Genomic DNA, 13,759 nt, shown 5'->3' with positions numbered 1-13,759 from the left:
TGAGGGATCTCTTACCAGACCTGGACTAAAGCATCCGCCAACTCCTCGACAGTCTGTGGTGCAACGTGACGTTGGTGGATGGTGCGAGACATGATGTCCCAGATGTATTCAATCAGATTCAGGTCTGGGGAATGGGTGGGCCGGTCCATAGTTTCAATGCCTTCATCTTGCAGGAACTGCTGAAACACTCCAGCCACATGAGGGCTAGATATTTTCCTGCATTAGGAGCAAGCCAGGGCCAAACGCACCAGCAAATGGTCTCACAAGAGGTCTGAGGATCTCATCTCGGTACCTAATAGCAGTCAGGCTACCTCTGGCGAGCACATGGAGGGATGTTCAGCCCTCCAAAGAAATGCCACCCCAAACCATTACTGACCCACTGCCAAACCGGTCATGCTGAAGGATGTTGCAGGCAGCAGATCGCTCTCCACTGTGTCTCCAGACTCTGTCACATCTGTCACATCTGCACAGCGTAAACCTGCTTTCATCTGTGAAGAGCACAGGGCGCCAGGCGAATCTGCCAATCCTGGTGTTCTGTGGCAAATGCCAAGCATCCTGCATGGTGTTGGGCTGTGAGTACAACCCCCATCTGTGGACGACGGGCACTCAGACCATCCTTATGGAGTCGGTTTCTAACTGTTTGTGCAGACACATGCACATTTCTGGCCTGCTGGAGGTCATTTTGCAGGGCTCCGGCAGTGCTCCTCCTGTTCCTCCTTGCACAAATGCTGAGGTAGCGGTCCTGCTGCTGGGTTGTTGCCCTCCTACGGCCCCCCATGTCTCCTGGTGTACTGGCCTGTCTCCTGGTAGCGCCTCTAGCCTCTGGACACAACACTGACAGATACAGCAAACCTTCTTGCCACAGCTCGCATTGACGTGCCATCCTGGATGAGCTGCACTACCTGAGCCACTTGTGTGAGTTGTAGAGTCCGTCTCATGCTACCATGAGTGTGAAAGCACAACCAACATTCAAAAGTGACCAAAACATCAGCCAGAAAGCATTGGTACTGAGATGTGGTCTGTGGTCCCCACCTGCAGAACCACTCCTTTATTGAGTGTGTCTTGATAATTGCCAATAATTTCCATCTGTTGTCTATTCCATTTGCACAACAGCATGTGAAATTGATTGTCAAACAGTGTTGCTTCCTAAGTGATCAGTTTGATTTCACAGAAGTTTGATTTACTTGGAGTTATATTCTGTTGTTTAAGTGTTCCCTTTATTTTTTTGAGCAATGTATATAGGTGTCTAGTAAAGAGTAGCAGCTGTGAATAGGTCTATTATGCACATCACTTCAGCAACAGCTAAATAAGGTATACCTAAGTGTCAGATAAAAGAGTATTTAGAAAAGCTGCCTGTAGAATAATAAACTGGTACTAATGATGTATTATTTTACTGATGATGGTTCTGGTTCTGTATTTCTCTACTAATGGTAGTTTTAATAATCTATTTAATCCAAGCATATTAGAAATTAGTTTAGATTACAGCACTAAATAGATAGGCATTTAGGATGTAATTTACTTTGACTTCGGATAACCCCTTTAAGTATTCTGTTACTGTGGATGTATATGTGAAACTTTCAGTATCATCACTGCAGGATTTTCTAATAGGTTAGGTTAATGTATTTTGTAGAGTTGTTTAGTCAAGTGATATGATTAGAGCATCATCATTCATAGGCAATGTACAATTGATAGAATCTTAGCACATTGTCCCTGTGCACCTGGAATCCTCACACTAAATAGTAATCAGTACACTTTTCATTACTGAATACATTAATTCAGATTGTAGTCATATTCGTTTGTCCATAATACACAATTTTTAACAAACAATTCTCTACTTACAAAGAGCACTAAATGTAAATTGCACTTCTTTAATGAATTTCCAACCACAATACAGAGAAAGAGAACTTTGAATATAAAGACTTCCAACTTTTACAACTGTTGGGAGAAGCTATACTGTGATGCAAAATTGCCAGTGAGCCCACTTCCTTGGATGAAAAGCAATCCCACACATGAATGAACTCAGGAAGGTTTACTGTTGGAATGACACGGGACTCATAGTAGTATTCATCTTTTCTTCTCAAACAATTATACTTCCAAACAGTCTCAAAGGGGCTTTAAGACAGAAAATAACTTTGCTGGAAGGTCAGGGATTGGACTGCAGAGAACTGGCGTAAAGTTATTTTCTCCAATCAAGCCCCCTTCATAATGTTCAGACATCTGGAAGAGTGATTGTCTAGATAAGAAAAAGTGAGCGCTTCCATGAATCCTGTGTCATGCCAACAAGTAAAGCATCCTAAGACCATTCATGTGTGGTGTTGCTTTTCATCCAAGGGAGTGGGCTAACTAAATTTTACCTATTAGAAAATCCTGCAGTGATGATACTGAAAGTTTCACATATCCATCCACAGCAGCAGAATACTTAAAGGGGTTGTCCGAAGTCAAAATAAATTACATCCTAAATGCCTATCTATTTAGTGCTGTAATCTAACCTAATTTCTAATATGCTTGGATTACATACATTAACCAAACTACCATTAGTACAGAAATACAGAACCAGAACCATCATCAGTAAAATAATACACCACTAGAACCACCATGAGTCATGATAGTCATAGAATACCGGGACCACATCATTACATGAATGCAGAACCTGAACCACCAACAGTTGATGAATAAATGAATAAAGGACAGAAGCCATTATAACACAATTATAACACAAATACATTGCCTGAACTATCGTTAATACATGATTATAGCACCAGAACCACCATAAGCATATTATATGAATAGAGCACTAGAACCTTCATCAATACATGAATACAGAACAGCAACCATCATCACTACATAAATGTAGCATCAGAACTCCTATCAATGCATGAATACAACACCAGAACCTTGATCAGTATATGAACGCAGCCCCCAAACCATTATTAGTACAAAAATAAAGGATCAGGAAACAATTAATGCAGCACCAAAACCACCATGAATATAGCAACAGTACCATCATGAGTACAGCATCAAAAGAATCATCAGTACATACAGTACAGACCAAAAGTTTGGACACACCTTCTCATTTAAAGATTTTTCTTTATTTTCATGACTATGAAAATTGTACATTCACACTGAAGGCATCAAAACTATGAATTAACACATGTGGAATTATATACTTAACAAAAAAGTGTGAATCAACTGAAAATATGTCTTATATTCTAGGTTCTTCAAAGTAGCCACCTTTTGCTTTAATGACTGCTTTGCACACTCTTGGCATTCTCTTGATGAGCTTCAAGAGGTAGTCACCGGGAATGGTTTTCACTTCACAGGTGTGCTCTGTCAGGTTTAATAAGTGGGATTTCTTGCCTTATAAATGGGGTTGGGACCATCAGTTGTGTTGTGCAGAAGTATGGTGGATACACAGCTGATAGTCCTACTGAATAGACTGTTAGAATTTGTATTATGGCAAGAAAAAAGCAGCTAAGTAAAGAAAAATGAGTGTAATAATTATAGGTTATAACTCAGGAGACTCTTTGAGTGGAACAAGACAACAGGACACAGTTTTATAAGTGGTAAAGTTTATATTATCACACGGTGATTCAAGCAGGTGCAGAGAGAAACTCAAGTCCACAACACTTGGTGCAAATAATAAACGCAGCTTAGCAGTCAATAGGAAACTTCAGAGGTAGATGCAAACAAACAGAAAGTCTATGAAGCACAGTTATACTTGAGGAAACTTGACACGAATAGATCCTTGACTTAGTCCAGACACAGATAGATATGCTATTAGGCAGCTCAAATCATATCTTAGCTCAACCAGGGAGGCCTGGTTAACAGTCTCAGGTTTTGCAGAGCAGAAACAGCTTACATGTCCAGCAAATGCAGATGGAAGTAACACGAGCAGCAGATGAAGGAGGATTACTGAACACTGGTGTATGAAGCAGGAACTCAGAGCAGACTGGCAGGATCTCCAACACAGGTTCACAGGAGCAGGTGCAGGTGCAAGGCCAGGGAGTAATCAGGAGATGGATGCAAAGCAGAATAATCTAGCACAGACTGAAGGCTGGGGTGGCGTTTTATAGCAGGAAGACAAGTGCACATGAGACCAAAGACGCCATGTTGTAAAAGGGCAGTAATGCAAAAAAGGTATAAAATGATCAGAGTCCTGACAATGAGTGGCCATCATTACTTTAAGAAATGAAGATCAGTCAGTCCGAAAAATTGGGAAAACTTTGAAAGTGTCCCCAAGTGCAGTGGCAAAAACCATCAAGCACTATAAAGAAACTGGCTCACATGAGGACCGCCCCAGGAAAGGAAGACCAAGAGTCACCTTTGCTTCTGAGGATAAGTTTATCCGAGTCACCAGCCTCAGAAATTGCAGGTTAACAGCAGCTCAGATTAGAGAACAGGTCAATGCCACACAGAGTTCTAGCAGCAGACACATCTCTACAACAACTGTTAAGAGACTTTGTGCAGCAGGCCTTCATGGTAAAATAGCTGCTAGAAAACCACTGCTAAGGACAAGCAACAAGCAGAAGAGACTTGTTTGGGCTAAAGAAGACAAGTAATGGACATTAGACCAGTGGAAATCTGTGCTTTGGTCTGATGAGTCCAAATTTGAGATCTTTGGTTCCAACCACCGTGTCTTTGTGCGATGCAGAAAAGGTGAACGGATGGACTCTACAAGCCTGGTTCCCACTGTGAAGCATGGAGGAGGAGGTGTGATGGTGTGGGGGTGCTTTGCTGGTGACACTGTTGGGGATTTATTCAAAATTGAAGGCATACTGAACCAGCATGGCTACCACAGCATCTTGCAGCGGCATGCTATTCCATCCGGTTTGCGTTTAGTTGGACCATCATTTATTTTTCAACAGGACAATGACCCCAAACACACCTCTAGGCTGTGTAAGGGCTATTTGACCAAGAAGGAGAGTGATGGGGTGCTACGCCAGATGACCTGGCCTCCAGTCACCAGACCTGAACCCAATAGAGATGGTTTGGGGTGAGCTGGACCGCAGAGTGAAGGCAAAAGGGCCAACAAGTGCTAAGCATCTCTGGGAACTCCTTCAAGATTGTTGGAAGACCATTCCTGGTGACTACCTCTTGAAGGTCATCAAGAGAATTCCAAGAGTGTGCAAAGCAGTCATCAAAGCAAAAGGTGGCTACTTTGAAGAACCTAGAATATAAGACATAATTTCAGTTGTTTCACACTTTTTTGTTAAGTATATAATTCCACATGTGTTAATTCATAGTTTTGATGCCTTCAGTGTGAATATACAATTTTCATAGTCAAGAAAATACAGAAAAATCTTATGTCTGTACTGTATATATTTATTTTATTTGTTATTCTAATAAACTTTATGAATATTATTTATACTTGTCTTTATTGCACAACTTTTTTTATGATCTCAATTTATTTTTGTGCTTGCCGTACATTTTTCTATACAATTTGTTCCGTTTTTGATCACTGTATGGTTGCTGGCAGAGTTTGCACCAACCAGTCAACTACTACCCTCTCTACCATTTGGGCTGAGCTCAAGGTCTCAGGCTAAAACCACTTTTTGACTAACTGCAACAAGTCATATGCATGAAACCTAGCTGGTTTGGCCTCCACAAAAGACCACTGGTACACATGTTGTGCACTTACATAAATATTAACCCCCAGTGGGGCAAGGATCTCACCTTTGAGTTTCCCATCGTCCTGAGTAGAGATAGGCGAACCTGAACAGTAAAGTTCGGCGTCCGTACCGAACACCTACTGTTCGGGCAAGGACACTGAGCATGGACTTCACCAGGAAATCCGTGTTACTGTTAGACCCCCCAAACACCAGTTGTTTGTTGCACTGTCATGTGCATGACAGCACGGCAAGCACTGTTTCTGATTGGTGGTAAAATAATCACCGTCAGTCAGACAGCCACGGTTCCCATGCTGTCAAATGACAGCATGAGAACGCAACTATGATCGGAGGTATAAAATTAACCTCTGGCCATTGGTGTCAGCTGATGGGACTACTGCTCCAGTAAACTGACACCTGCTGCCACTAATAACAGTGAGAGCAGAAGCGGCTGATGTGAGTATTCATCAGCTGGCGCCTGCACTGTAAATAAATAATTTTAAAAAATGGTATCGATTCCCTTGTATTTTTGATAACCAGCAAGACAAAATCCACAGCTGGGGGCTTCAACCCTCAGCTGTCAGCAAGGCTGGTTATAAAAAATAAAGGAGTCCCCGTGCCGTATGTTTTAATTATTCAAATAAATAATAAAAAAAACAGAGTGGGGTCCACCCTATTTTTGACAACCAGCTTTGCTAAAGCAGACAGCTGGGGGCTGGCATTCTCAGGATGGTAAGGGGCCATGGATATTGTCCCCCCAACATAAAAATAGCAGCCCACAACTGCCCAGAAAAGGTGCAGCTATTAGCAAGTGGTGGTTCATATTTGTGGGGTTGATGTCACCTTTGTACTGTCTGGTGACATCAAGCCCACAGATTAGTAATAAGGAGGCGTCTATAAGACAGCCATCCATTGCTAATCATATAGTTATATGGTAAATAAAGACACAGCCAGAATAAAAATATCTGCGCTGAAAGTAATCCCTCACTTAGTTGTATAAGTTAGTATTGGGAAACACCCACTATATGGACTACCAAATTGATCTGGTTCAATAGGGAACGAGTAGTAAGGGGTTGGGAATATGTTTCACCTATTCAGTCCCCTACACTACTCTTCAAGGGTGCATATATGTGAATCTATAAAAAGCACAAAGATACCACAAGGGGATCGTAAGGCACACTTTTCCGATATGGCTGAAAGATCCCTGAGGAAGGACTACGTCTATTCCGAAACGCATAGGAATTGGTCCACCGCGCTATCCTTAGCCAGTCACGTGAGCAATCACATGATCGTGACGTCACATAAGGTCCTGCACTGTCAGTGAACTGAGCGGCTACACACTGCAGCGCGCATCTACTCCACGCCGGCAACAACTAGCAACGAAAAACACAGTACAAATCCTACTAGTATAAAATTCAATTACACTTATATATAGTATCAAACCTTTTATCCCAGCCTCAGAAACTTGATTTGGGGTGTGGACCAAGTTCAGGAAAATACCCACTGATTGATACAGCCTTGTTAACATTGATGCAAGAAAGAGAAAAAAAAACAAAAAACCTTTAAACTCTCTCTATGATATCATTCAATCCATTTGGAAATAATGTTCCCAAACGATATATCCAAAACATTTCCTTCCTGTTTAAAAGAGCATTCCTGTTTGCAACTCCAGAGGGTATCTGCTCCACTGGAGTTACTTTTATGTTAAAAATGTTATTATGCTTAATTAGCAGATGCCTTGAGAGACTATGTTTTAAAAAGCCGTTTTTTGCTCTATTTCTGTGGCCATTAATGCGGGACCACAGTGTCTGTACAGTGCGCCCCACATATTGCAAACCACAACTGCATGTGATGACATATACAACATGATCACTACTGCAGGTGAGTCTTTGTGAGATTTCAAAGACATCACCAGTATTATTGCATTTGATAGTTTTAGCCCCATGATCTAGGATCCCACAGGTACAACATTTTTTGGAGTTACATTTAAAAACTCCAGTGCCTTGAAGAACTCCACATAAAGTTTGATCCTTATTTTTATAAATGTTTTTTCTTTTTGAATCCAACTGTTTTTTTTTATTTACTGGGGGCCACCAAATTTTTCAAAGTTTTCCCCCTTCTATATGTAATCCCTGGTTTATCAGGGAGATGTTTTCCCAAGACAGAGTCACGCTTTAAGATATACCAATATTTAGAAAGCACAGTTCTTATGACTTTATTTCCCCTATTGAATGTTGTCACAAAATTCAATTTCCAGCGATCATCACTTTTTTCTTTACCAATAGTCAAATTATCCCCCTTCCTGGTTTTTCCTTTTAAACATTCCTCCTGTGTTTTTATTTTGTTGTCCCTATATGCACCATTTATCAGATTTTTCGGGTATCTTTTTTCCTTAAATTTTCTTTTTAAAATTTGAGACTGAGCTGCATAATCAGATTCTCTCGTACAATTCTTTCTGATGCGAAAAAATTGGCTGTGGGGTATATTAACCTTCCACTTCTTGTAATGTGCACTATTGAAATCTAAAAAGCCATTTGAATCCACTTTTTTGAAGTTGGATTTCGTAATGATTTTTTTCCCACTATGGCTGATCTCTAAATCAAGAAATACAATTTTTTCTTTATTTGTGATGTAAAGGTAATCCTCCAGGTGTTATTATTGAGCTCCTTTATTAATTGTGCCACTTCCTCCTCTGTCCCCTTCCATATGATAATCAGATCATCTATGAAGCGCTTATAAAGCCTTATTTTGTCATAGAAAACAGGCTTAGAAAGTGACGATGAGGACTCGAATCGCCCCATGAATAAGTTTGCGAAACACATTTTTCCTATACACAAAGCCCACAATATGGCTAACACCTGCGCAGGTTTATTAGGACCCCTGACCCTAAATAGGGTGCCTATATGGACAGCACTGTGGTTCACTGTCCGGTGTTTGGACACCACCCAAGTGAATACCACAGGTAAAAGATAACAAATAAATAACCTCTGGATCACAATCCTCCCTTCTAAAGTGCAAAAAATAAGCAGTTATAGAAGAAATAAGTTAATATGTGCAAAATAAGCTTGACAGATGCAATAGCCTCCACATGTAACACCTCCCTATTAAGGTGCAATATGGGCAGTAGAAAGGGAGAATAGTTGCTATATAAGCAGACTTACTAGAGTCCCATCAGTACAAGGTGGTACTGTGCCACCAAAGACAACACAGTGCTGTTGGCTATATAGCCAATGCTGCTCACACTCCTAGAGGATCCCTCTATTAGATGTACACATGAATCATAATGATCCTAACTCCCATTAGCAGCTATAGCTGACTATGGAAAATAGCAGAGGACCTCACATAAAGCCGAACATATACGATACCATGAGCCAGCTACAAGCGGAGAGCAACCTAGTAATGTCAAGCGCAGGTGAAGCGGTGACCCGACACGTGTCGCCACACTGCGGTGGCTTCGTCAGGGGTAATCCCCGTTTTAATGACCTACGCTTTTCTGTCTGTACTTTAACGGTGTATTAAATAAGTTAAGTACACTTCCAACTTTTTATTATCTGTTTTTTACATGATTAGATCACTATTGCTGAATATTTAGTGGGCGCTGGAAGAATTGCAAGAACACACTGAGGCTCATAAGGTAAAATATCTTTCAGCCATATCGGAAAAGTGTGCCTTACGATCCCCTTGTGGTATATTTGTGCTTTTTATAGATTCACATATATGCACCCTTGAAGAGTAGTGTAGGGGACTGAATAGGCGAAACATATTCCCAACCCCTTACTACTCGTTCCCTATTGAACCAGATCAATTTGGTAGTCCATATAGTGGGTGTTTCCCAATACTAACTTATACTGCTCCCTATCTAATCTAACTCACCTCTTCCTCTCTCTGACCACAACCTTCTCACATTCTCTTCCCTCTCCACTCCATGTCTACAATCCCCACCCCACAAACTTTCACACCTTCGCAGAAATCTTAAACATCTTGACCTACATTCATTCTCTAAATCCCTCCACCCTCTCACAGACATAAGTTTCTTACACAATGCGGATGATGCTGCCGCTCTATATAACACCACAATAGCTGTAGCTTTGGTATTTGCTGCCCCACTTACACATACCAAAGCTCGCAAAATCAACAGACAGCCCTGGCACACCAGCCTGACCAAAGAACTGAGGCGTGCTTCCAGGGCTGCTGAGCGCAGATGGAAAAGATCCCACTCCAACGAGCACTTCATCGCATTCAAACAGTCCCTCACTACTTTCAAGACCACACTTGCCACAGCTAAACAAACCTACTTCTCATCTCTCATATCCTCCCTGTCTCACAACCCTAAACAGTTATTCAACACCTTCAATTCTCTCCTCCGTCCCCCAGCACCTCCTCCCTCCCCACTTATCTCAGCTGAAGACTTTGCCTCATTTTTCAAGCAGAAGATTGATAGCATCAGAGACAGTTTTTGTCAACAACCCCCAGAGCCCTTCCTCCCAACTTTCCAGCCCTCCACCTCCAAAACCAACTTCACCATTACAGAAGATCAACTCTCCTCTCTGCTCTCAAGAACGCATCTCACCACCTGTGCACTTGACCCGCTCCCATCCCACTTCATCCCAAACCTCACCACAGTCTTCATCCCAACCCTAACCCATCTCTTCAACCTATCACTAACAACTGGTGTTTTCCCCTCATGCTTTAAACATGCCTCCATCACACCTATCCTCAAAAAGCCCTCTCTTGACCCATCCTCTGTATCTAGCTATCGCCCTATATCACTTCTCCCTTATGCCTCCAAACTACTGGAACAACACGTCTACCTTGAACTGTCCTCCCATCTCGCTTCTTGCTCCCTCTTTGACCGCTTACAATCTGGCTTCCGGTCACACCATTCCACTGAAACTGCTCGAACTAAGGTCACCAATGATCTCTTAACCGCCAAGAGCAAGTGACACTACTCTGTCCTCCTCCTCCTTGACCTGTCGGCTGCCTTTGACACAGTGGACCATTCCCTATTATTACAGACCTTCTCATCCCTTAGCATCACAGACTTGGCTCTATCCTGGATCTCATCATACCTAACAGACCGGACATTCAGCGTCTCCCACTCACACCCCACCTCCTCACCTCGCCCCCTATCTGTCGGAGTCCCACAAGGTTCAGTCCTTGGGCCCCTGCTCTTCTCCATTGACACCTTTGGCCTGGGACAGCTCATAGAATCTCATGGCTTTCAGTATCACCTCTATGCTGATGACACACAGATCTACATCTCTGGACCAGATATCACCTCCCTACTAACCAGAATCCCTCAATGTCTGTCCACTATTTCATCCTTCTTCTCCGCTAGATTTCTGAAACTTAACATGGACAAAACAGAATTCATCATCTTTCCCCCATCTCACCCGACCATCCCAACGAACCTATCCATTACAGTACGTGGCTGCCCACTCTCCCCAGTCCCACAAGCTCGCTGCCTCGGGGTAATCCTTGACGCTGATCTCTCCTTCAAACCACATATCCAAGCCCTTTCCACTTCCTGCCGACTTCAACTCAAAAATATTTCACGAATCTGTACATTCCTCAACCAAGAATCTGCAAAAACCCTAGTCCATGCCCTCATCATCTCTTGCCTTGACTACTGCAACCTCCTGCTCTGTGGCCTCCCCTCTAACACTCTCGCACCCCTCCAATCTATTCTAAACTCTGCTGCCCAACTAATCCACCTGTCCCCCCGCTATTCCCCGGCCTCTCCCCTCTGTCAATCCCTTCACTGGCTCCCCATTGCCCAAAGACTCCACTACAAAACCCTAACCATGACGTACAAAGCCATCCACAACCTGTCTCCTCCATACATCTGTGACCTCGTCTCCCAGTACTTACCTACACGCAACCTCCAATCCTCACAAGATCTCCTTCTCTACTCCCCTCTTCCCACAATCGTATACAAGATTACAACACATCAGACTCTCGCCTACCATCGAAACCTTCAAAAAGAGCCTGAAGACCCACCTCTTCTGACAAGCCTACAACTTGCAGTAACCACCGATCAACCAAACCGCTGCATGACCAGCTGTATCCTCACCTACTGTATTCTCACCCATCCCTTGTAGATTGTGAGCCTTCGCAGGCAGGGTCCTCTCTCCTCCTGTACCAGTTATGACTTGTATTGTTTAAGATTATTGTACTTGTTTTTATTATGTATACCCCTCCTCACATGTAAAGCGCCATGGAATAAATGGCGCTATAACAATAAATAATAATAATAATACAACTAAGTGAGGGATTACTTTCATGAAAGCGCAGATATAAAACTATTTATATTATTTATAGACAAAGACACAGAGGAGTGGTACTGTCATTATCTGCTGCAAGATTGTCAGTGCAGCAAGCGCCACTGGTGTTCAAATATATATTTCTACAGCCAGAATAAAGTCTTTTATTTGAAATAAAGCAAAACACCCTTTTTCTGTTTTATTTAAAAATAACAAACACAGTTATACTCACCTAACAGCCATTCTATAGGCTCCCTTGTCTCCTGTAATCAAACAAAAATAAAAAAAACAACAAAATCCTTCACCTGTCTGTCGTTCTGTCCCACGTCATAATCCATGTCTGGGGATTAACAGTTTTAAAACTGGACGGTGCCAAGATGCAACCATCCAGGCTGAGAACCACTGATGAATGAGCTGCTGCAAGCACAGCCACAGTGACTAGCGGTGACATCATCGAGGTTACTGTCAGTCACTGAGACTGTGTTCCCAGCTGGGCCAGTGAACTGTGGTGACCTTGGTGGGATCCCCGCTAGCACATTGAGAAAACGTCTCATGGTGTAGAGGTGAGTTCACCGCAGTTCAGGTAAACTTGCCTCTGCACCATAAGACTCTTTCTGAGTGTGCTAGCGGGGATCTCACGGAGGTCTCTGCAGTTCATTGGCCCGGCTGGGAACGCAGCCTCAGTGACTAGGCATTGTGCATTCAAACACAGTGAGGAAAGCTTCCATGTCATCTTTGGTACTCATTTTCCTCAGTGCTGACTGAACTTTGTCCCGGGCGTCAGAACATATCAAGGTTGGCAGTGAGAGCATCTCTCGTATGGCTGCAATCTGTTGCAGAATCAAGTCATTAGTCTTCTGCTGCTGGTACAGCAGCTGCTGCTGATTGTGCTGCTGCTCCTGCTGTTGCCACTAAAACTGCAGTTGCAGCTTGGTTAGAACCAACTGCTGTCCTCCATATTGCCCATAGGCCTGATTTGGGACTTTGCGGACTTAATGATGGACATGAAGTTTTCATTGGTGAATGACTAAGTTCACACATCCTGCATTTTCCATCATATGTCATGCGGTGGTGTTCACACAGTGTGGTAAAGAGGCAGTGACCCAGGTTAGTCCAACTAAAAAGTCTTTATTTTAAAAACTCACAAAGTAAAGGCAAATAATATCCTACGGATCACAACTGTGTTATCCAGTATAGTCCATACCAGATCCGTTGCTGTGGGTGACTGCACCGCTGTATCACTCGCGATTTCATCAATTGCGTTGCCTTCTCTGGCCTGTGTTCAGTCTTCACACAGACCTGTACTGCACAGAGCTTCCTGCTTCGATGCTTGCAAACAACACACTGACACACCCAAAACCAAACTGAAAGTTTAGATGGGAATAGTAAGACGTTAGCCACTCCCAAAACCTGAAGTGGAGGGAGAGACCCATACCACAACCAATCCTATAAGTCTCTCCAGAAATAAAGCCCCGTGTCAGTTTAATATCATTTACTTTCCTTTTTAAATGTCCCAGCAAAAATGTATGCAAACAGAACAATCATTATTTATTATGATCGTTCTGCCTCCATAAAGCATCATGTTGCTGTCAGCACATTCCATGTTTACATGGAGAAATGTGCTGCTGATAATGATGATGTTTTTACCAGCATCATCTAGGGTGACAACCAAAGAAGAACATTTTGCTCATTCATTGGATGATCACCAACAAGTTTACATGGGCCAATAACTGTGAATAAGAGTTCAAACACACATTCGTTCAGCAATGCTCATCCAGTCTGAATACACCTTGAATTGCCCACTAAGTTTGGGTAACTAAGTAGGTATACCTTCCTTTGAAAACCAAAGTTAAAACAATATGATATCATGGCATGTAGTGACTGATTCAA

This window comes from Ranitomeya variabilis, chromosome 5 (genome assembly GCF_051348905.1).
Source record: "Ranitomeya variabilis isolate aRanVar5 chromosome 5, aRanVar5.hap1, whole genome shotgun sequence".
In the NCBI taxonomy this organism is placed as follows: domain Eukaryota; kingdom Metazoa; phylum Chordata; class Amphibia; order Anura; family Dendrobatidae; genus Ranitomeya; species Ranitomeya variabilis.
The sequence above is the reverse complement of the archived record's forward strand: the minus strand, read 5'-3'. Positions refer to the sequence as shown.